This window comes from Microtus oregoni, unplaced genomic scaffold, assembly GCF_018167655.1.
Source record: "Microtus oregoni isolate MIOR12 unplaced genomic scaffold, Mior012 000107F_000, whole genome shotgun sequence".
Lineage (NCBI taxonomy): Eukaryota > Metazoa > Chordata > Mammalia > Rodentia > Cricetidae > Microtus > Microtus oregoni.
In genome coordinates, this window is record NW_024544722.1 from 1,214,824 (window position 1) to 1,237,870 (window position 23,047).

The following is a 23,047-nucleotide window of genomic DNA, read 5'->3' on the forward strand; positions in this document are numbered from 1 at the left end:
CACACGACTTTCCTTGTAGGCAGGTGTTTCTGGCTATGTCCTCCCACCTTCGCTCAGTCTGACCACATTGGGATTAGTAAAATTGAAGCCTATATCTGATTAACTTCCCTTAGTTGTTAGATCCATATTGGAATTAATAAGTTCCTTTTCCTTTCCCATAGCCTGTTATTAAATTTCCTATTATTTCTCTATTTCTTATTTGTCTTGACTCGTAATCATTTCCATGTTTGATATATCAAACTGACCTTATCGGTATTTATTTTCTTGGGTCTCTGATTCCAGTCATTTTAGATTAATCTTTGTGTCTGTCTAACTTTTTCCTACAAATCTAGATGCTAATGCTGTCTGTCCTCTCATGAATTTGTCTACTACCCAATCCTTTATCTCTTTAACTAATATCTTATGTCTTGTAACCCAACCTGAACATTTCTTTTTTTTTTTTTTTTTTTTTTTCGAGACAGGGTTTCTCTGTGGCTTTGGAGCCTGTCAACTTGAACATTTCTTGATTCACAATCCTGAATATTACTACCCGTTAGCTGGAAATAACATGATTGTTAAATGTCATTTTTAAATGATCATCAACTCTGTCTGATTGAAAGATACAACTTGGTATATTATTAATCCATAATTAATTTACTTGGTACTTTCTTGTACTTTCCCCCACTTGCAAATATTGATGAAAAAGGAGTACAAAAGATGTGATGGATGTGATGTTTTGTACTTCAGCACATATTTTTGGCCCATTCAAAAGTGTGAATGACTCAGGACGTTTATTTTAACTGGTTAAGATGCTTCTAATCATATCATTTGGGAGGTGGAGGCAGAAGAACTGAGAGTTCAAGGGCAGTCTGGGATACATAGAGAGAACCTATCTCAAAAGAAAAACTAGTTGTGTAGATAGCTGATAGGGCACTTGTCTAACATGTGGAGGGCCCTGTGTTTGATCCTCTCAGAACTGGATAAAAACTTATTTATATGTTTCTTTTCTGTCTCCAACCTTGTCTGAATTCTACATACAGTTTAGCACAATTTGCTTTTCAATCTTCTGGTTCTCATATTTAATTTATTTTATATGTGTGGGTGTTTTGCCTGCACGTGTATCTGTATACCATGTGTGTGTCTGGTGCCCACAGAGAAGGGCCTTATATCCCCTGGAACCAGAATAACAGGCATTTGTGAGTCATTGTGTGGGTGATGGGACTCAAAATTTTATCTTAAGGAAAAAAAGGCCAGCACTTTTAATCACTGAGCCATCACTGTAGCATCTTGTTATTTTCTTTGCTATCCATTTGAATGACAAAGTATCAGTTTGGGTTCTTCTTCAGATATATTTTTATCTTTGGTCAAAAGTATATCAACTAAAATTCTTTTATTTTGAAATGAGAACTACTGGTCCCCTCAAATACTTGAGAATTAGTTCCTTTATGGATAGATGGTCTGCCAGGACAAATTACAAATATTTGTCTTATATGTTGGTGTGGATTAAAGAGGATTATTTAAGTCTTCTGAGATGCCCTGCACTTCAGAGTACTTAATAAGTAACCAGTTACTTCCCAGACAATTTCTATGTGCCAACAACAGTCTTATGACTAAATAATTCACTATGTATAAAATCTCAAGTCATTTAACATGAGAATTATTTCATTAGAATCTACTCACTCTAGAAAGTTTATAGAAAATCTTTAGCGTCTTCCTTTCTGTAACGGACACTATTCACTTCCCATGGTACATGTATCTGGAGAAAGTATATTTGTCAGATTATCGAAACTGTCCACAGTTCTCCATCTTGTTGAAACCCGATCATATGACAAGAGCATTTGTTCAACTATGTTCATAGCAGTATTATTTGTAATAGCCAGAACCTGGAAACAACCTAGATGTCGTTCAATGGAAGAATGGATGAAGAAAGTGTGGAATATCTACACATTAGAGTACTATGCTGCGGTAAAAAACAATGACTTCTAGAATTTTGCATGCAAATGGATGGAAATAGAAAAAACTATCCTGAGTGAGAACCTTCATCTGGTGATGGATGGAGATAGAGACAGAGACCCACACTGGAGCACTAGACTGAGCTCCCAAGGTCCCAATGAGGAGCAGAAGGAGGGAGAACATGAGCAAAGAAGTCGGGACCACGAGGGGTGCACCCACCCACTGAGACAGTGGAGCTGATCTATTGGGAGCTCACCAAGGCCAGCTGGACTGTGACTGAAAAAGCATGGGATAAGACTGGACTCTCTGAGCATGGCGAAAAATGAGGGCTGATGAGAAGCCAAGGACAATGGCACGGGGTTTTGAACCTACGTAATGTGCTGGCTTTGTGGGAGCCTAGCCAGTATGGATGTTCACCTTCCTAGAAATGGACGGAGAGGGGAGGACCTAGGACTTACCACAGGGCAGGGAACCCTGACTGCTCTTTGGACTGGAGAGGGAGGGGGAGAGTAGTGGGGGGAGGGGGAGAAGGGTTGGAGGAGGGGGAGAAGGGTGGGAGGAGGGGGAGGGAAATGGGAGGCTGGGAGGAGGTGGAAACTTGTTTTTTTTCTCCTTTTCTCAATAAAAAAATGGAAAAAAAATAAAACAAAAATTGAGGAAAAAAACAAAAAAATAGTAAAAAAAGAAAATCACTTTAGAATTCAAACAAATATTAATAAACCTTACCAACTGATATATTTCCTTTTTCAATAGCAATAATATTCAATGTGCTACCTGAGGGAAATCCAGGTAAATATGCAAGTCTGCTCCAATATGGTAAAATGCTACAAACACATTCCTTTATGGTTGATAATAATTTCATTTTATAGTATATGAGAATGGAAGACATTGGGAAATCTAGAGTTGGTTGTTTGAAAAAAAAAGTCAAAGCATTTTGCAAATCCTTGATTAAAGATATTAAGGTCCCTTGAACCATAGCTTTTGGTGGCTTTTAACTGAATCAAAGCTTTCTGTTTATTTTCAAAGGTTTTTTATTATCAGCCTATCCAACCTCACACTATTCTCAGCTTAAACTCTGAGTTAGTCAAGGTGGTTTCACATAATACTTTTCTACTCTTGCCTATTCATTTTTCCTCTTTAAGACAGTTGCTTATATCTTCTCCTAACCAACAGTCAAATTACAATATTAACATACAATTCTTTCCCAACCTTCTGATGCCTTCATTCATAAAACAATGTAGATCCTGTCTTTAGTTTAATGACAGAACATATGATCATGTATTTTATTTTATTATTGTCAATATTTATTACATCCTAATTCTTCCAAATGATGTTGCAAATTACGTAACAGCAAATAACCAATAAATTCTATCTCTCATGACACGCAGAAAATTTGGGTAATGCTTCAAGTAAGTGTTGCTGATATATACTACGAGTCTTGATTTTTTTGCTTATCCCTGTAACAGTGATCACTCAAATAAGTTTTTCTGTCAAAATGGCTTAAAAATGAAGTGAAGGGATTCCATTTCTTTCCTTAGTCTTTACTGTCAATCAGTCACAAATGAGTACACTTAATCTTACTGGAAAAATTCCAAAGGGTCCTTGGAGACCTTATTGATTTTGATTACATTGTTTATATACCTATCAGTTAAACCCTTATGCTATCATTTAGTTTTGGTAATGGGGAACAATTTTGCTCAAAGCAAATCTCAAGTTTCAAGACCAGTCATCACTTGACTCAAATGATTGTCATGAAACTACTATTGGCACAGGAATGCTGGATGTTCACAGCTATCCATGGAGAGAAGTACTGAGAGGCCTCTTCATAGATCAAGCAGATAAGTGCTGAGAAGAGGCAGCCCCACTACAGGAAGCCCTCCCCCCCTTCCCCACTCTTGGGTTCTGGTCTGAGGCCAGGGACTGTCCGGAGCTGATCTCGGGCTCCCATTGGCCGCTGTCTTTTGTGACGTCACGATCATGATGAGAATTGATGATCGGACACGCTGATTTCATTGTCTGAGGCGGCAGTGGAGACCCAGGAAAAATCTCGCGGAATCCGTCTGCTCTGGCCCTGGTTTCATCTTGGATCCTTTGAACTCTTCCGTGACCGCACCACGCCCGAGGTAAGCGCCTAACCTGGGTGACTGTGAAGGGCAAAAGAGGACTTTCAAGACACTGGGATAATGTACCCAGTAGGGGGCCCTTGGGTCTGTGGCCTAAAGAAACAGCCAATAAATTGGTGCAGCTTCTTGGAAGCCAACTGCCTCTACCCTCCCAGCAAAGCCCAGCAAGAGCGTGGAATTAGAAAGGAGCTGAGGATGAGGATACTGTGGGTATTGCCACACAGTGCAGGACCTTGCTCTGAAAGAGGGCGATGGCTGGGACATACTATTGGCCCGATAGTGAGAGAAACTGGTGCCTCTGCTTCTGAAGAAAGGACAAGATTGAATTCTACCACTTCTGGATTTCACTGGACAGTAGATTTCTCATAGCCCCACTCAAACGCACCGAGGACCCTGCGCCTGCGCATAAGCACTCTGACTAGAGGGAGGGGGCGGTTCACTGCAGGGAGAATGGGCAAGGAGATTGCGCAGGCGCCTTTTTCCCTTTAGCTGGAGGGGGTGGGGCTGAGCTCTGTCAGAACTGAACGAGGGAAAGGTTAGGGATTTGGCCTTGAGATGTTTCAGGTGCACTTTGAAGTGCGAGGATCTGCCATTGGTCTTTGCATCTGGCCTACTGAGTGTACTCAGCACCAAAATGAACCTGATAAATTTGAGAGAGCAAAATACTTAATTTCCAGAAACAGGTTCTATGTAAAGGAAGGAACCTGAAGATTTTGTAGACTAAAGTTCTCAGATAAGAAACTGTTTGTGTTGGGGGGCACACCAATTTTTCAAAGAGTTTCAACTCTCAACCTTAAAAGAGTTTTGATTTGATTTGACATTCAGTAATTTTGCGCATCGGGAGATTCAAAGAAATACATTTTACCCACCTGTCTTTTCTTCATCTTAGCTCCATCTCATAAATCTTCAGCCTTCATCTCAGATCCTTTCCTTCTCTCTTTTTCCTGTATGTTTCTGCTAGAAATATCTAAGTCAAATGTTATTTTAAGAGACTTTATCTCTCCTTCCTTCATTGGGAAGGGCTATGTCAGTCAGCTGTTTCGAGAAACAATCTGCCCATCTGTCTTTGGTGAAAGATTGTAAAGTAGGGTTATTAGTCCCCCACCATGATCTCATTTTTTGTTCCCATTTTACAGGGAAATCTGGATTTTTCTCCAGTTTTTAAAATGAAGAGTTTGCTGGCAAATTTTCCTTCAACTGTCATCTCACGACCATTCCTCGCTTACTCCTTGGTTTCATCTCTTCTCTCTACTCCTCTAATAACTGAAGGAGCTTCCTAACCAGTGTGCACCTTTGCTCCAAATACTTGATTCTCCCAACAAGACCGCTTGTCTGTGAATACTACTTCAATATTATTTCCTCTATCAAGAATATTCTCTGCTTCTTCTTATCTGTTATTCCAATTCAGACTCCACATATATGGCAAAAATCTAGCCCTTTGGAACAGCAGCACTTATTTTACTTTATTCTTCACTATATATCTCTTAATGTTTCTTGAACAATTTTGCTTGAACAATTGCTTCTTTAATTTTGCTTCTCACACCATTGTCACCCCCTTTACCTAGATTACCTTTTATTCTACATAATTTAAATATTGTCCATCTTTGAAGCTCTAGTCAAAACACCTTCTATAAACACCTTTCAAGTGTGAATATATAGATCACCTTTCCTAAAAATTTTCATATCTGTTCTTTTATTTATCACTTTCTTTTACCCTGCTGTCTACTGTGTCACTGTGCAGTCTCTCTCTCTCTCTCTCTCTCTCTCTCTCTCTCTCTCTCTCTCTCTCTCTCTCTCTCTCTCTCTGTGTTATTATGTACTCTTTAACTGCACTTTATATCTTTAGGTGTTGGGAACAGACCAGCTAGTTCTTTACCATCTTCCCACACACCTAGCTGACTAACGAAAACAGCTATAGACATTTAACGTCTTTTTTTCCTTAGAAAACAATCCCCTGGGGAGTTAAGTAATATTGCTTTGTACAGAACTGTACACATGTAGCATTTTAGTCATCATTAGTCAGGCAAGGACTCCTCTGGTGACTAAACAAGCCTGACTGTGAGTCACAGCAAAAGAATAATAGAGATACCTGCTGCATGAGTGCTTTTCAAATATGCCATGTCCTTGGAAACACGACCAAAGGAACATTGCCTCAGAAGTAGTTTAGTTTGCAATTCTTTTCATTGAAAAGACACTAGTTAAAGATATTCCATCTCTCTGTGCTTCTTCCTGATCACATTGTATCATGCATCCTTTCTTGAAATCTATTATTAATCACTGTTTATTGCTTGTACTTTTAATTGCTTTATTAAATTGACTACCCTTGATAGTTTCTATTTGATAGTTGAACACCATGATGGTCATCACAGTTGTATATGCATGTTATATCTCTTGAGATTAAACCTTCATTGTTCCACAGAGCAGTACTTTTGCTTGAATGACAGTGTAGTCATAGTTTAAGTAGAGAGGTTTTTTGTTTGTTTTTGTTTTTAACGGTTTTCATTTTTCAATTCTTGCTTCTTTTGAGGCACCATTCTAATGTTTTGAGTATTTGTGGTTTGAGAATATAGCTTAGAAACAATTCAGAAGGACATTACAATTGTTATTATAATTTAAACTTTTAAAAATCATTATGATATGTTTTTATAAGTGAACTATGAATGCTGTTTATTATTAGGGAATTTCCTTTCTCTTTGATCTTTTCTCCTATTACATATATTATGCAAGTTCTTTCAAAACAATTTTAGTTTATAGATAACAACTATAGTAATTAATATGATTCCATTAGAAATTTATTTGCATGCCAGTGGACAGAATGATTCAGTTAGGCAACTTTGAATAAAATATAGGGCTTAGGGTTGAAAATGCTCTTTATTTTACATAGCTTAAAAGATCAAAGATGAATGTGTCATTTGGGCTTTAAGGTTCATCGTATGGTTCTTATATGTAGAAAAAAACAGATTGTTTTCTTTTTCCTTTGAGTTGTAAAATTTGAACTAGGAGGGACTTCCTAGTGATAAGCCTGTTCTCTCATCTTACATGTCAGGAGTCTGAGGCCCAGAGATGTAAAGTACTCTGCCAACACTAGTACCAAACATTGTGCATTTTCTCTACATTATCCTAATCTTAAGTAGCTTATCGTTTTTTAAACCATTTAACTTTCCTTGAAAATAGCTTCTAATATTATTTTCCATTTTAAAATTGAAACACTGGAGGCTGAAAGTAGTTGACTTGCCTATGGACCATACATCTAGGACTCCAATGTCACCGTCAGTACCCATGTGTCTGTTCGTTTGACTCCATGATCATTAATTTATCCGTTAGAAAGGTACTATAATGAATTCTTAGTGGAGACATAATGAAGATCCAGGTCTCTGGTATCCTGGCCCATTGTGGTATGTGTGTGTGTGTGTGTGTTGTATATTTTCCATGAAACATAATACGTGTGTGAAGTCAGACTGAGTGATGTATGCTTATATTTATATTAAGTATTTTCTTAAAATAAAGTCTTGAGCTGCAGAGATGGCTCCGTGGTTAAGTGGTTAAGGGCATTTCTGTTCATGTAGAGGACCCAGATTTGGTTTCAAGCACCAACATGGTGGTCAACAGTCCATAACTCCATTCCCAAGTTATTCAGTGACTTCTTTTGATTTTTATCGATACCAGACAATTGCAAAGTACACATGTATACATGTAGGCAAAACACACATAAAATAAAACATCAATAAATCTTTAAGAAATACAGTGTTTTAATCATAAAAGATGATATGAAATGTTGCATAAAATTATTTTTTAAAACCACTGAATTCATTCACTTTAAAAATTGCCTTGCAGAAAAGATATTTTTAAACAATGGAATCCTCAACATGATAAAAAATTGAATTGCTGATGTTGATTTAATAATGGAATCACTTAAAATTGAAATTAGTGATGGTATATAATTCCATTGAGTACACTATATTTAGACACACTGCTCTTGGAAGTAAAAGGTAATAGGTAATGAATCTAGAGTAATACAAATACATATATGTATGCAATTGCAATTAATGAAAAATGAGGCCATGAAATTGAAGTACAGCAAGTATAAGTATATGGGAGGGTTTGGAGGGAGGAAAGGAAAGGAGAAATGTTGTAATTAAATTACAATCTCAGAAACAAACAAAAATATATATTTATACCTTAAAATGAGCCCTGCTGTAACAGCTATAGGATTAGAGTACTGGTCAGTAGCCTAGTAAAGTTAGACCCCATGTTTGATCCCCAACATTACACATACAAACACATAAGCACACACACACAAACACACACACACACACACACACACACACACACACACACACACAGCTGGAAATTGTAGCGTATTCAGAAACTGTTACAGGCATCTTGGAACCTTTTCAGTCAATAAGGTAAAACTCATCTGTATAAATAGTCTTCCTTGTGCCAGCTAGTAGAAAAACTGCCTGGATTAAACCACAAATCTAAATACACTGAAGTTGGATACAGGGTATTGTACCATGTCAGTCAAGCCAAGACTACATTTACGTCTGCCTTATGTAAAGGTGTACAAGAGTAGTTGCACTACTTTGTTGGTCCTTGTTGTTTCACAGCTAATTTTATGGCCAGCTGAATTGTTCTAGGATCTTTACTCCCTTTATATGCCAGCGTGCCAAAAGTTCAGGAAACTTATCTCCTTAGTTTTTTCTTCTTTTTGAACTGGAGAAATTTTCCTTTGCTATATGTCTTGAGTATATGTGACATACATAACCCAGAAGGCATTTTCCCCATGTAGACAAGTATTTTGGGGGTGCTGTTTGTGCAAGGTCTTGCAATTGCTAAGTGGCATACCTTGGGCATAAAGTATGGTGTTATTCTAAACTATGCACTTCAATGTTGAAACCTACTTTATTTTTCAAATGTTTATACAAGTATATGTTTGTGTATATGTCCACTAAATTCTCTCTTTCTGAGTCTGTAAAGTCTATGGCATTTCTATGTTTTCCCCAGTGAATACATTTTTCTTACATATACATAAAGCTGAGAATTATGAAAAAGAGGTCATTGTATGACCCTTTAATGGCTTTAAATGGCATAATGTAATAGATTCATATTCTTTACTATGTCAAAACAACCAATGGTGAATACACTTCTTCACTGAGTTTATGAAACAATGTATTAGAAGATTATATACTTTCAACTGCAGTAATTTATTGCTTTAATAATTTCCTATTTGGTTAGCTAGATCTACCTGTTGTATGTTTTATGGTAGAACAGCTGCAACATTTGAGAAAGTAATTATCTGATTTCTATCTTCAAGGTAGCTTTGCCCTTTTGTAAACTAACTACTTTCTGTGTCAAAGTCTTCATGAAAGAGGATGATTGGTAGAGACCTAGGAGCCTGTAAAATGTGGAAGAAAAAATTTGTTCTGTATTAGTGGGAAGTATTACATTAGATATCCGAATTTTCAGCCTTGACTCATCTCTCCTAGTCTAAGATGACAATATAACCACTTGAGTTAGTTTTAATATATGTTATTTATTTCATTTAGACTTTCCACCCTTAAATGTATTAGTGACATATGGTATCACAATCATGAATGTATTGAAAAAGTCTGTGTTTACATTATTTCTAGCTAGGGAATAAAATGCTTCACACTTACCTCCAACATCATTAAGTCATTTATTCTTAAATTTACTTTCCTAGTTGTGTTTAGTGTATTTGTGTCTACTAACTATGTGATAGTCAAAGAATGTTCCATGGAATGAAAGTATGGGAATTACATGGAAAAGTCTTAGAAACTGCAAATCTTTCACCCAACTGCAGACAACTGGCGCAACCTCTGTAGTTTAGCTATATTCCCCAGGTGGTCTATATTCAAGTTACCACCTGGAAATCAAAATCACATTTCCATCATTACCTAGACTTATGAGAACTGGTTATCATAGACAACCATTTCTTTTTGTCCTCTTTCAGAAATTCAAAGAAATATGTAATAAAATATTTTCAATTGTGTATTGCCTGGCTAATGTATGTCAGCTTCCTTCTATCACAAAGTTGATATTATTTCATTAGAAGGATAGCTATAATTATAAAGTAAATGAAATTGTTGAGTCTGGATGAATCCACTTACTTTGATGATAGTAATAGCCTCACTGTTTAAATGATACTTATCCTTATTACTTGACTCCCAAACAGAATCAAAAGAGTGTCACAAAAAGCATGTAGATAGACGTATTGGGGTTTTCCCAGATGTATTCAATGGAGAAACTAAACAGAGTTCCTCTTGTTGCTTAGGTGTAGTGCCATAAATTTTGTGGTTTAAGATAATATAAATTTGAAACTGTGGAGAATAGTATAACCCTAGCACTTGTAAGGCAGAAGGAGAGGCTGAAGAATCACAAGTTTGAGGCCAGTACTGGCTTCTTAGTAAGATCTTGACTGGAAAAAAATAACATAAATGCATTATGTTATGAAATAAATAATTTTCAAATGATTCTCACTGGATTAAAATAATTTTGTCCATATAATTTCTATTTTTGACAACTCTAGAGAAGAACTCATTTCCTTGTTTCTCTCAACTGTTGGAAGTTATCCACATTTCTTGTCTTACAGCTTTCTATCTTCAGAGGTGGCAATGTTTGATTAGTTCTTTGACAGTTCATCATTTTTTGTCATCATTATATGACTCCATATTCACATTTTAGGACTTTTGTTATTATTGCATTTATCCCATTCAGATAATGTAGAATAATTTTTTATGGTTACTGACAACTAATATCAATTCCATCTACAACCTCAAAAATAATTATGTATAAGCAAAATCATGAAGTATTGGTTTTCCTCTTCTTGGTTTATTTCACTTAGCATAATGTCCCCCAGTGCTATGTTGTTGCAAATGGTGAGATTTCCTTCTTTGTTAAATTTGAATAGTATGTCATTGCATAGCTATGACACACTTCCTTTATTTAGACATTCATTTACAGACACTTAGATTGAGTCCACCATATCTTGGCTACTGTGAATAGGTGTATAATGACAAGGAAGTGCATATATTAATTTCATTTCCTTGTATATATGCTTAGTAATGGCATTGCTGAATGATATAAGAGTTCTATTTTTTTTTTTTTGAGGGACCTCGATACTGTATTTTATAATGGCCATACAATTCTAGCTCTTTACCAACAGTTTGCTTGAGTTCTTTTTTTCTTTGAGGGAAATAAATCTGTTTCCAGTATTTAGGTAAGAAAAAAAAGTGTCTATTTGTATATTGTTCATTCACTATAATTTGTTTGCTTATACAATGTTACTTACTAACCACTAGATGGTGTGCTTTGAGGTATTCTTCCTAAATCCTAAAGAACAGCTTATGTACTGAAAAGTTTTTCCCTCTAGGATTTTGTAGGATTACATAAAATCAGAAACAGGAGATATAAGAAATCTGGAGTAAAGATTTGGATAGTCCAGTTCTTCCTACCAAGACAGAATTACCCTTAACTCTTAATATAAGCTGTGAAAACAGGATTTAGTAAACATTAAAAGAGTGTTTAAGGAAAGAAATATGACATGAACTTTTTAGAACAAATTTTATCCACCAATAACATTTTTTTCTCAGACTAGAGTAAGAAGAGAAATTGGATGGAGTTATATGATAAACCAGTTTGAGAGGGGATGATTAAGAACATAGTCTCAGTATAATAGAAGGTAGAAAGGCTTTACTTGCAGTGTTTGTTTAGGCATAACGATATAAAAAGAAGTATAACTTAGTCGTGAAAAATGTATAAATTAAGGGGCTTGATTAGTTTATCAGGCTGTACTATGAACCACAAGAGATTAGTTTCCTATATTCCATAAGGGGGTGGGCTGTAGATTTATTGTGTGAAATCAGAGCTAAAGATATAGGGAAATATGGTTATTTCCCTATATCTCATTTATGTTTCTGCCTTGTGCTGGAGTGTCTGTTTGAAATAATCTTTCTTCTTTTTTATGATAAGTTGAATATTGTTACCCAAATATATGAAATATCTTTATAGTTTATAGGCAGTTTAATTTTATCATTAACACATGATAAAGGCAAATGTCCTTAAGGCTGATTTATTATTATTTACAGATCATTCTGAGATCAAGGGCATTTACTTGCTGATACATTTTTCCCCTTTGGAATAAACAGTTCCTAAATTCTTCAGAATTTAAACATTAGAACTGGACATAGTGGCTTATTTTGGTAATCTCAGCACTCAGGAGGTTAAGGCATGAGTAATGTCATGAATTTTAAGCTAGGTTGGGATATATAGTGAGTTCTAGGCTAGTCTGGGTTACAAAGTGAGACTCTATCTTCTAAAAACAAAAAGACTCAAATATTGGAAATTAAACTATAAATGTGAGTATCTTTGTAGTTATTTGTATTTTCTTATATATTTTGTAGATCATTACATAAAATTGTCTTACAATTTTTTCCTGTGCCATGATGAATGTAAATATAGCTTTATGAAGCTGGTAAATATGAATAATTATACAGAATTTAAGTCAAGACATCTTTGTATTCATTGGGCTTTAGAACTACTTGCTAGTTCCACAACCTTGGAACAGATAACCAAACTCTTAGACATGAACATCCTCAACTAGATAGTGGGGGTTATAAGACATGTCTCCTAATGAATTTTCTTCACAAAAATACTTGCTAACCTATAATGTGGTATGTAAAGTGTGTTTTCTAAACTTAAAAAATATATATTTATTTTAATTTTTCAAGACAGGATTTTTGTCCTGGAAGTAGCTCTGCAGAAACGGCTGTCCTTGAACTCACAGAGATCCATTTGCCTTTGCCTCCTAAGTGTTGGAGTTAAAGGTGTGTACCACCACGCCCAGTGAAATGGTGTTAATAGTCTTCTGTTAATGTTTATGTCACCATCTAGTCATCCAGATTGTGAATAATTCAATAAATACCATTCCTCACATTTCTAGGAGGATATAATTAAGGTGCCAGAATGCAGGATAGTTTTAAAAGACTATTTAAACCACTGCTGTTACATATATATATATATATATATATATATATATATATATATATCCATGAAGATAAGAAAGCAACAGGATGACACTAGAAATAGAAGCTATTTTTAATGATTCATATTGAAATTCTAGAAATGTAAGAGTATATGAATGAAGGTTGAATGTGGTGTCATATACCTGTAATCTCAGCATTGGGGATTATCCAATTGCCAAAATCCAGAGAAATTGAATGTATAAAAAACAGAAATAGGATTGGGGGACTACATTTTATATACAGGGGATTCAGCAAAAATGAGTGACTTCATTGAAAACAAGATACAAATCAGTGAAGCCACACCTTTTATGCACTTAAAGAGAAAATATAATCTCTGTACTGGGGATGTTAACAGAGCACTTGTCCAGCATGCATGAGGCCCTGTGTTCGATATCCAGTAGTACATAAACCGTGTGTAGTAGAGAACATTTTAAATCCCAACACTCAGGAGGTCAAGGCAGGAGGATATAAGTTCAAGGTCAGCCTCCAATATGTAGCAAGTTTGAAACTGTCTCAAAACCCAGAAATGGTGGCCTACAAGATGACTTAGCTTGCTGGCTTTGTTCACAGACCTGACCATCTCTTTCTGGATCCCACAAGGTGGCAGGAGAGAACCAACTCCAGAGAACTGTCCTCTAATCTCCAGGCACATAGGGGTAGGGTGGGGAGGTGAGGAAGGAGGGAGAAAGGGCTAGAGAAAGAATTACAAAAAACAGTGGAGTGGATTGACGGGGTGGAGGGGAGGTGGGGAGAGAGAATGGGAGGAGAATAACGAGGGGTAACTTCGGTAGGGATGTAAAATAAATAAATAAATTAAAACCAAACGTTTATTAAGATAAGTAAACAAATACATACAAGTGTAATGCAATGTAGTCCTTGGCTACAAAGTGAGTCCTTAGTTACAGAGTGTGTACAAGGTTAGCCTGGGATACATGAGAATCTGTTTCGAAAAATTCCTTATCAAAAATATGATCCTACTGCACGTACTGGCTTTGGGGGAGCCTAGGCAGTTTGGATGCTCACCTTACTAAACCTGGATGGAGGTGGGCGGTCCTTGGACTTCCCACAGGTCAGGGAACCCTGATTGCTCTTCAAGCTGCTGAGGGAGAGGGACTCGATTGGGGGAGGAGGAGGGAAATGGGAAGCAGTGGCGGGGAGGAGGCAGAAATCCTTAATAAATAAATAAATTAAAAAAAATATCAAAGCAAACTACAGTTCTCCTTATGCAAAAGAAAATTATTTCAGAAATGTTGCAGCAGCAGATGTATACTAACAAGAATATTAAAGAAAGTCCTTTTCCAAGAAGAAGAAAATGATAGCGAATTGTAATATGGAGTTCGTAATAGTAAAAATAATGCTGGAAATACATCTGTGGGTAAAAATGAACAAACTTTTCAAAATCATAGTAAAAGAGCACTCTATGTTTTTAATGAAGATTTATTGGAAGTTTTAAAAGATATATAAGAAGAAATTGTTTTGAGAATAGAATAAATGCTAGTGAGGGAAGAAATTGAAGTATATCAACGGAAGATTATTATGTGTGAAGTTGTATCATATAACTTAACATGGAAATAAGTTAAAAAGATATACCATTGTCTCCAAGTAATTAACTAAAATAAGGAAACAAAGTGATGAGCCAATAAGTTAGAATCACAAAAAACATTTAATGATTAAAAAACATAAAAAAAACAAAGAATAGGTAGGACAAATAGGAGAGAAATAGGAAATAATTAGAAATATTATACACTTAAGTTCAACCATATTGATATTTTGTCAGTTGAAAACTGTCAAAATATGCCATCTAAAAGACATAAACTGCCTACAAGTAACTCACTTAAAATAACAAGACACAGACAATTGAATATAAATAAATGAAAAATGTACCATGAAAAGGAAGGCATATTTATATCAATATATTAGGTAAAGAGAATCAAAAAAGAAAATATATTATTAGGAATAAAGATGGCCAGTCTCATAAAGGGTTCAGTTGATTAAAAGAACATAAAAATCTTAAATGCTTTTTATCAACTAATAGTACTCTAAAATTTGAAACAAAAACATAAAAAAGAAATAGGCAATAACACAATTGCATTCTGAGCTTAACACGTTTTCTTAGTATTTGCTACAACCTGAGTCAAAAATTGATTACTTAGTTGACTAATACATTCCACGAAACAATAGCAAAATACATACTATTCTAAGATGCACACAGAAATTTGATCAAAGTGGACTATATTTGGGGATATAAAACTGTCACGAAGAGAAAAATGAACTCATACAAAGGATGTTCTCTGGTCATAACACTGAAAATCAATAATTGAAATATGTGAGAGAGCTCTAAAATTTTGAAAAAAAACATTGCACTCACTACAAAGAAAAAAGAAGGAATTAATATTTAAAGGCAGAAATGTATTAAACTTAGAAGAGAAAAGTAAGAATTTAAGAAGACAAATTGCTATCTTTTAGAAAAGACTGTATTATATGTAAATGTATATAGGACTTTTAGGCAGAAATTCAATGAATTAAACATAACTATTAAAATAATCCAAAGTAAGTTGGGAAATAATTAGAAATATTATACACTTAAGTTCAACCATATTGATATTTTGTCAGTTGAAAACTGTCAAAATATGCCATCTAAAAGACATAAACTGCCTACAAGTAACTCACTTAAAATAACAAGACACAGACAATTGAATATAAATAAATGAAAAATGTACCATGAAAAGGAAGGCATATTTATATCAATATATTAGGTAAAGAGAATCAAAAAAGAAAATATATTATTAGGAATAAAGATGGCCAGTCTCATAAAGGGTTCAGTTGATTAAAAGAACATAAAAATCTTAAATGCTTTTTATCAACTAATAGTACTCTAAAATTTGAAACAAAAACATAAAAAAGAAATAGGCAATAACACAATTGCATTCTGAGCTTAACACGTTTTCTTAGTATTTGCTACAACCTGAGTCAAAAATTGATTACTTAGTTGACTAATACATTCCACGAAACAATAGCAAAATACATACTATTCTAAGATGCACACAGAAATTTGATCAAAGTGGACTATATTTGGGGATATAAAACTGTCACGAAGAGAAAAATGAACTCATACAAAGGATGTTCTCTGGTCATAACACTGAAAATCAATAATTGAAATATGTGAGAGAGCTCTAAAATTTTGAAAAAAAACATTGCACTCACTACAAAGAAAAAAGAAGGAATTAATATTTAAAGGCAGAAATGTATTAAACTTAGAAGAGAAAAGTAAGAATTTAAGAAGACAAATTGCTATCTTTTAGAAAAGACTGTATTATATGTAAATGTATATAGGACTTTTAGGCAGAAATTCAATGAATTAAACATAACTATTAAAATAATCCAAAGTAAGTTGGGAAATAATTAGAAATATTATACACTTAAGTTCAACCATATTGATATTTTGTCAGTTGAAAACTGTCAAAATATGCCATCTAAAAGACATAAACTGCCTACAAGTAACTCACTTAAAATAACAAGACACAGACAATTGAATATAAATAAATGAAAAATGTACCATGAAAAGGAAGGCATATTTATATCAATATATTAGGTAAAGAGAATCAAAAAAGAAAATATATTATTAGGAATAAAGATGGCCAGTCTCATAAAGGGTTCAGTTGATTAAAAGAACATAAAAATCTTAAATGCTTTTTATCAACTAATAGTACTCTAAAATTTGAAACAAAAACATAAAAAAGAAATAGGCAATAACACAATTGCATTCTGAGCTTAACACGTTTTCTTAGTATTTGCTACAACCTGAGTCAAAAATTGATTACTTAGTTGACTAATACATTCCACGAAACAATAGCAAAATACATACTATTCTAAGATGCACACAGAAATTTGATCAAAGTGGACTATATTTGGGGATATAAAACTGTCACGAAGAGAAAAATGAACTCATACAAAGGATGTTCTCTGGTCATAACACTGAAAATCAATAATTGAAATATGTGAGAGAGCTCTAAAATTTTGAAAAAAAACATTGCACTCACTACAAAGAAAAAAGAAGGAATTAATATTTAAAGGCAGAAATGTATTAAACTTAGAAGAGAAAAGTAAGAATTTAAGAAGACAAATTGCTATCTTTTAGAAAAGACTGTATTATATGTAAATGTATATAGGACTTTTAGGCAGAAATTCAATGAATTAAACATAACTATTAAAATAATCCAAAGTAAGTTGGGAAATACTCCGGCTTGTTTTCCCAGACCTATAATAGTCTGAACACAAAGAGGTAGATGTAGGAAGATCTGGAGTTCAAAGTCACTCTCGGATACATGTGATTTTGAAGCCAGCCTGAGGGAAAAACGTACACAAATTTATCAAATGTTACGTTACCATGTTTCTACATAATTAAGTCAACAAGTTGAAAAGGAGGTATCAAAAAACAAAATGTCAGTGTCAAACAGTAGTTAATTAAGTAGTATATATGTTTAATTATCTCAATATATTGCATATCAGTATACTAATCACTCTAAAGGCATTGATTGCTCTTTTTAAAAAAATCTCAATTATCTGCTTTATAAAAAGGGATCCACTGTTTGAGGGGCTTCTGGCAGTGGGACCAGGATTTATCCTTGATGCATGAGCTGGATTTTTGAAGCACATTCTCTATGGTGTGATGCCTTGATCAGTCTTGATGCAGAAGGGAGGACCTTGGTACTTCCTCAACTTAATGTGCCAGGTTTTGTTGAAATCCATGGGAAACCTTCCTCTATCTGAGAAGTGAATGGGGGAGGAAGTGAAAGGAGGGGTGGAGGAGGGAACTGTGGTTGTTATGTAAAATAAATAAAAAATAAAATACAAAGGATCCACTTTACATTATAGTCACAGATTAGAAGTAAAAGGGCAGAAAATATCATATTGTGACACAGTTATATAAAGAAAACTGAGCTGTACGGATTAATATCAAGCACAGTTGAATGCAGGTCAAGGCATAACACAAGGAAGTAAGATGACTTTTAGAAAATGACTATTAAATGAAAGTTCACTATACCAAAATATATGACAATGCTAAAAGGTCCATGTGCTGAAAAACAGGTTTCTAAAATATATATGGCCAAACCTGATGTAAATAAAAACAGAACAATTCCATAATTATACTTGGTGACTTGATTAATTCAGTAATTGTTTAAAAGGGTAGTCAGAAAAATCAGTAAATATATAAAAGGTTCAAACAATACTATGAGCCAATGTAACCTAATTGACATTTCTAGATAACATTCGTGTAGCAATACAATACATAGTCATTTAAGTGTACATGGAACATTTAGCAAGAGAGAACACATAAAAATTAATTTCCTAAGTAATTTCAGAAATAAATAAAAGCAAGAAGATTAGTAAGGAAAGCAGAATTTTAAAAAATGACCATACATGGGCAACTTTCCTCCTTTCTATGTAATTCTTAAGTACTTTCTCTGCTTACAAAGGAGAAATCAAAACCAGAAAAATATAATACTAAACTGTAAACAAAGGAACTTTGAAAGTACCTTGAACTGAATGGCAACTTTAAATTGTTTCCACAATTTGCAGGACATGAGTGAAATGCTACTTAGAAATAAAAGTGTATGACAATAATTGCATATATTTGTGAAAAGTAAATCTCAAAGCAATGGTATAAGATCTTTCTTAAGAATCTGTGCCAAGTGGTATTGAGTCCAAACAAACCAGAATAAAGGGAAGGGTAAACAGGAAAGAGACAGAGCAGAAGTTAAGCATAAATGTAAATTAAGATAAAAATGTTGAGAAAAATCAGTGAAATGAAAAACTAGTTCTTTCAGATAGATGTAAGTGATAAACTTCTTGCCATGCTCACAAATAAGAGGAAAGAAGCACATTACCAATACTAAGAAAGGAAAAGGTAAATCACTGCAGATTCTATAGTCATTAGACAAGTATAAAGGAAATGGAATAAATAAATTCACACTTTTGAATTCAGCAATTTATATTAAATGAACCAAATGCCTGAAAGATAGAGTACCAAAACTCATGCAAACATAGATAATTTAGGTAATATAGAAATGTAATTTGTAGTTTACCACTTCACAATATGACAACCATGGCATTATTTTTCACATTTGTGTGTGTGTGAGTGTGTGTATTTGTGTGTGAGTGTGTGTATATATGTGTGCGTGCGTGTGTGTGTGTGTGTGTGTGTGTGTGTGTGTATGTGTGAGTGTATGAACATATGTGGAAGTTAAAGGACAGTTTTCAGGAGTCAGTTCTCTGCTTGCACAGTGTGGGTCCTGGGGCTCTAACTCAGATCTTTTGGCTGGTTGGCAAACACCTTTATCCTCTGAGTTATCTTTTGAAACTGTATAATTAAACTTGGTAATTTTTAAACATTTTATTTAAGATAAAATATGGCAGTTCTATATGTAGAAATAGGAGTTGCAGGCTGCTTCCCGCCACCCAGCTAGCTTTCCCCGAAATAATTACAAATGGAAACAGTATTCTTTTAAACACTGCTTGGCCCATTAGCTCTAGCCTCTTACTGGCTAATTCTCACATCTTGATTAACCCATTTCTAATAATCTGTGTAGCACCACAAGGTGGTGGCTTACCAGAAAGGATCTTAACCTGCGTCCATCTTGGAGAGGAGAGCTATAGTATCTGTCTCACTTCCCTTCTTCCCAGCATTCTGTTCTGTCTACTCCACCACCTAATTTTCTGTCCTATCAGGCCAAGCAATTTTCTTTATTAATTAACCAATGAAACTACAGATAGACAGATGAACCTCCTCCATCATCTATATACTATCTTTTTTGAATATATATAAAAAATTTGTTTTATCACTCATTAGCTTAAAACCCACACTAAATAGAGTACAAGGGAACCACAAATATCCCTGAACATATAGAATCTAAAGTTGTGATAATACTTAAAAATTACCTCAAGTGATATATAAAAAACAAATGCATGAGTCACAACTGGGGTTTATGCTAGGAATGGAGGTCAGGTTTACCATTTCAAAATCAAATAGCATAATTTACCATGTCAAAATATTATAGGACAAAAATATTGTCATCTCAATAGATATGCAAAAGACATGAAAAAATTAGGTACCCATTGATTATGATGTTCCATTTGATAAAAATACAGGATATTTTTATTAACCTAATAAGGGTAGTGTTGATAAATCTACAATAACATTGAATTGAATGGTGAAAATTTTAATTCTTCCCTGTAAAATAAAACACAAGGAGGAAATGTTACTGTTATTTAGTTAAAAAAAATCACGCTGCAGCTCCTACCCAGTGTAGTAAGGCAACATAGAGAAATAAGAGCCATAAATATTGAAAAAGAAGAAGTAATCCTATCTGTGTAAATGGCAGAAAAAAAGCTTCTAGAAGTGATATGTGAACTGTGCAAAGTACTAAAATTACTATGTGTCAATAAAATAACAATAAACAACTAGATATACAAAAATTAGTAACATTTATTGTAATACCCTACTAGCAAATAGGAAACACATTAGTATAAATTTAATATTACATGTGTTTGAAATGTGTACTGACAAACAAGAAATCAAATTGTAACTAAATATATTAATGAATTAAGAGGCATAATAGTGCTAACATATGAATTCCATTAAACTGATCTATTGGTTCAGTATAATCACAAATACATCACAGCAGGATTCCAAACTAATTCCAAAATTCATGTGAAAAGGTATAGGATATAGAATAGTCCATTTTAGGCATAATTAATATAAACAAGCACAATTAATAAAAGGGAAAATATAAATAGACTTTAACAAAATTAAAACTCCTGCTCTGTGAAATATATATTCAAATGTCAATTAAAATATAAAATTATAACTAAATTATCCCCCCTTCTCTTTTCTCCCACCAACCTGTTCCACATTTCTTCCCAGCAACCAAGGCCCTCCCCTCTGCAAGCCCAGCACCTTATTCCCTCTCAAGTTCTTTTATTTGTTTTTTTTAAATTTTAAATCGAAAGATTTTTTTCATACAACGTATTTTGATTATTATTTTCTATGCTCTAACTCCTCCAAGATCTTTCCTACTTCCCCTCCTATCCAAATCCACTTCCTTTCTTTCACTCATTCATGAAAAAAACAATAATCTAAAAGTAACAGTAAAACAAAATAATATTAAAATACTAATTTAAAAAACATTAACAGATAGAAAGGCAGCCTTTAAGACAATAAAGTATACAAAATTCGGTATATGTAATGAGCACTGAAAATTCAATGATGGCTTAAAAATAGCTAAAATATTTGAACAAGATACACACATAAAATACACAGATGGCAAATGAGTATATGAGTAATGTTAAGCGTTATTAGCCACAAGAAAAATGAAAAGTAATGTAACTATAAAAATGTACAAATGACACACCCATTGACCACATTTTCAGTGGTCTTGACAGTAACAAGTACAGATGAAGACATGAAGTAATGTTACCTTAGAGTTTAACACACACTTAAGCATATGACCCAGCAATCCCACTCCTAGATATCTATGCAAAAACACTTATCTGTACACATAAACTCTGAAAGAAAAGAAAGCAAAGTATTGAACACCCTAATTAATATGAAATAAAACATGCTGAATGAAAAGAGCAAAGCTTAGGAGAGCATTCTGTATGATACAATATATGTGGGATTGTTTACATGTCAAAATTATCTGAACAGATAGATTAGTGGGTGACACAAACCGAGGTCACTGGAAGCATTGATGACAAAGAGGCAGCATAAAGAAATTGCTTGCTTGAGCTTATAATATTCTATGTCTTGACTGAAATGATAGGTTTATGACTACATGAATTTGCCTTACTAATACCATATTTGCAAAAGACTTAGTTTTACTGCATGAGATTTAAAACTGAATGATAATAATGATGTATAAAGAGGACAGTGTAAATGCAGACATACTTGTCAAAGATGTATGTGGTTTTTACTAGACTTAACTCTCCATTTTGTAAAGAAAAGCACCAATGACTGACGTAAAATTCAAAATTTTAATATTGGGAAAGTATCATATGTGAATTAGGGATGGATTTGTGTACCTGATCCCATTTGTAAAATAAGTTTCAAAGAATGAGTAGCTGTGAGTGAATTTTCAAATAGCTTAAGTAGTGAGGACCCTGGTCTAAATTTAAGTGTGGCATCAGATATATAAGTGCACTGTCATATCAGAATTTATCTGAAATATTTCCACATGAATATATAGCCTTGGCTATTGGGTACATCTAAAGAAGCAGTCATTTCTAGAAACTGTATGTTTTAAGTACTTCTAAAGCAACAAACTTAAAATATTTAACCATTGCTCTGGTTACTTGAGTATGAAATACTGAGCATAATTTATCTTTTCTATTAACACATTAAGACAATGAATCTTAAACCCAAAAGGGACATGAGAAATTCAATCCCTGAAATTAATTATTTAAGTCCTTATTTATGATAATAGTATAAATATTACATTGTTGAGAATTTGGGGAAAGTGTCCTCAAATTTCTGTTTTGTAGGAACTGAGATTAATTAGTAGATAAGTCAAATTTTGCAATCCAGCATTTTATACACCAGGAACAGTATGCTCAAGAAATTAAGTTTTTTTATTGAATAGTAAGCATTTCAGCCTAGGTAGCATTAAGGCTGTCTTATTTCTATGGTCTTGTGAATGCTTGTTGTATGGGAGATGCATAGAGTATTGTGATATGGCTAAATAACTTGTGGTTTCAATGATTAGTCATCCAGTTCACACCATATTTCCATGCTAAGCCAATATTGATGATTCCATGGAACCAAGATCATGCTGTTTTGTTTTTTACATAAAGTGATTATTTTTTAAAAAAAGATCTTTCTAATTATTATTGCTTTGTAAATGGTTAGCAAATTTGGCTGTGTGTTCATTTAATATAAACAAACAGCTAGGATGG

General features: G+C 34.0%; 1 protein-coding gene across 1 annotated transcript in view; it reads left to right on the forward strand.

Annotated features, from left to right (window-relative positions):
• The first annotated feature begins 3,961 nt into the window (after positions 1–3,961).
• Positions 3,962–23,047, forward strand: part of LOC121443450 (highly divergent homeobox-like) — a 123,291-nt gene continuing 104,205 nt past the window's right edge. The window contains exon 1 of the mRNA XM_041645203.1: positions 3,962–4,055. The gene's annotated coding sequence lies outside the window, so the exon portion shown is untranslated. The remainder of the gene's footprint in view (positions 4,056–23,047) is intronic.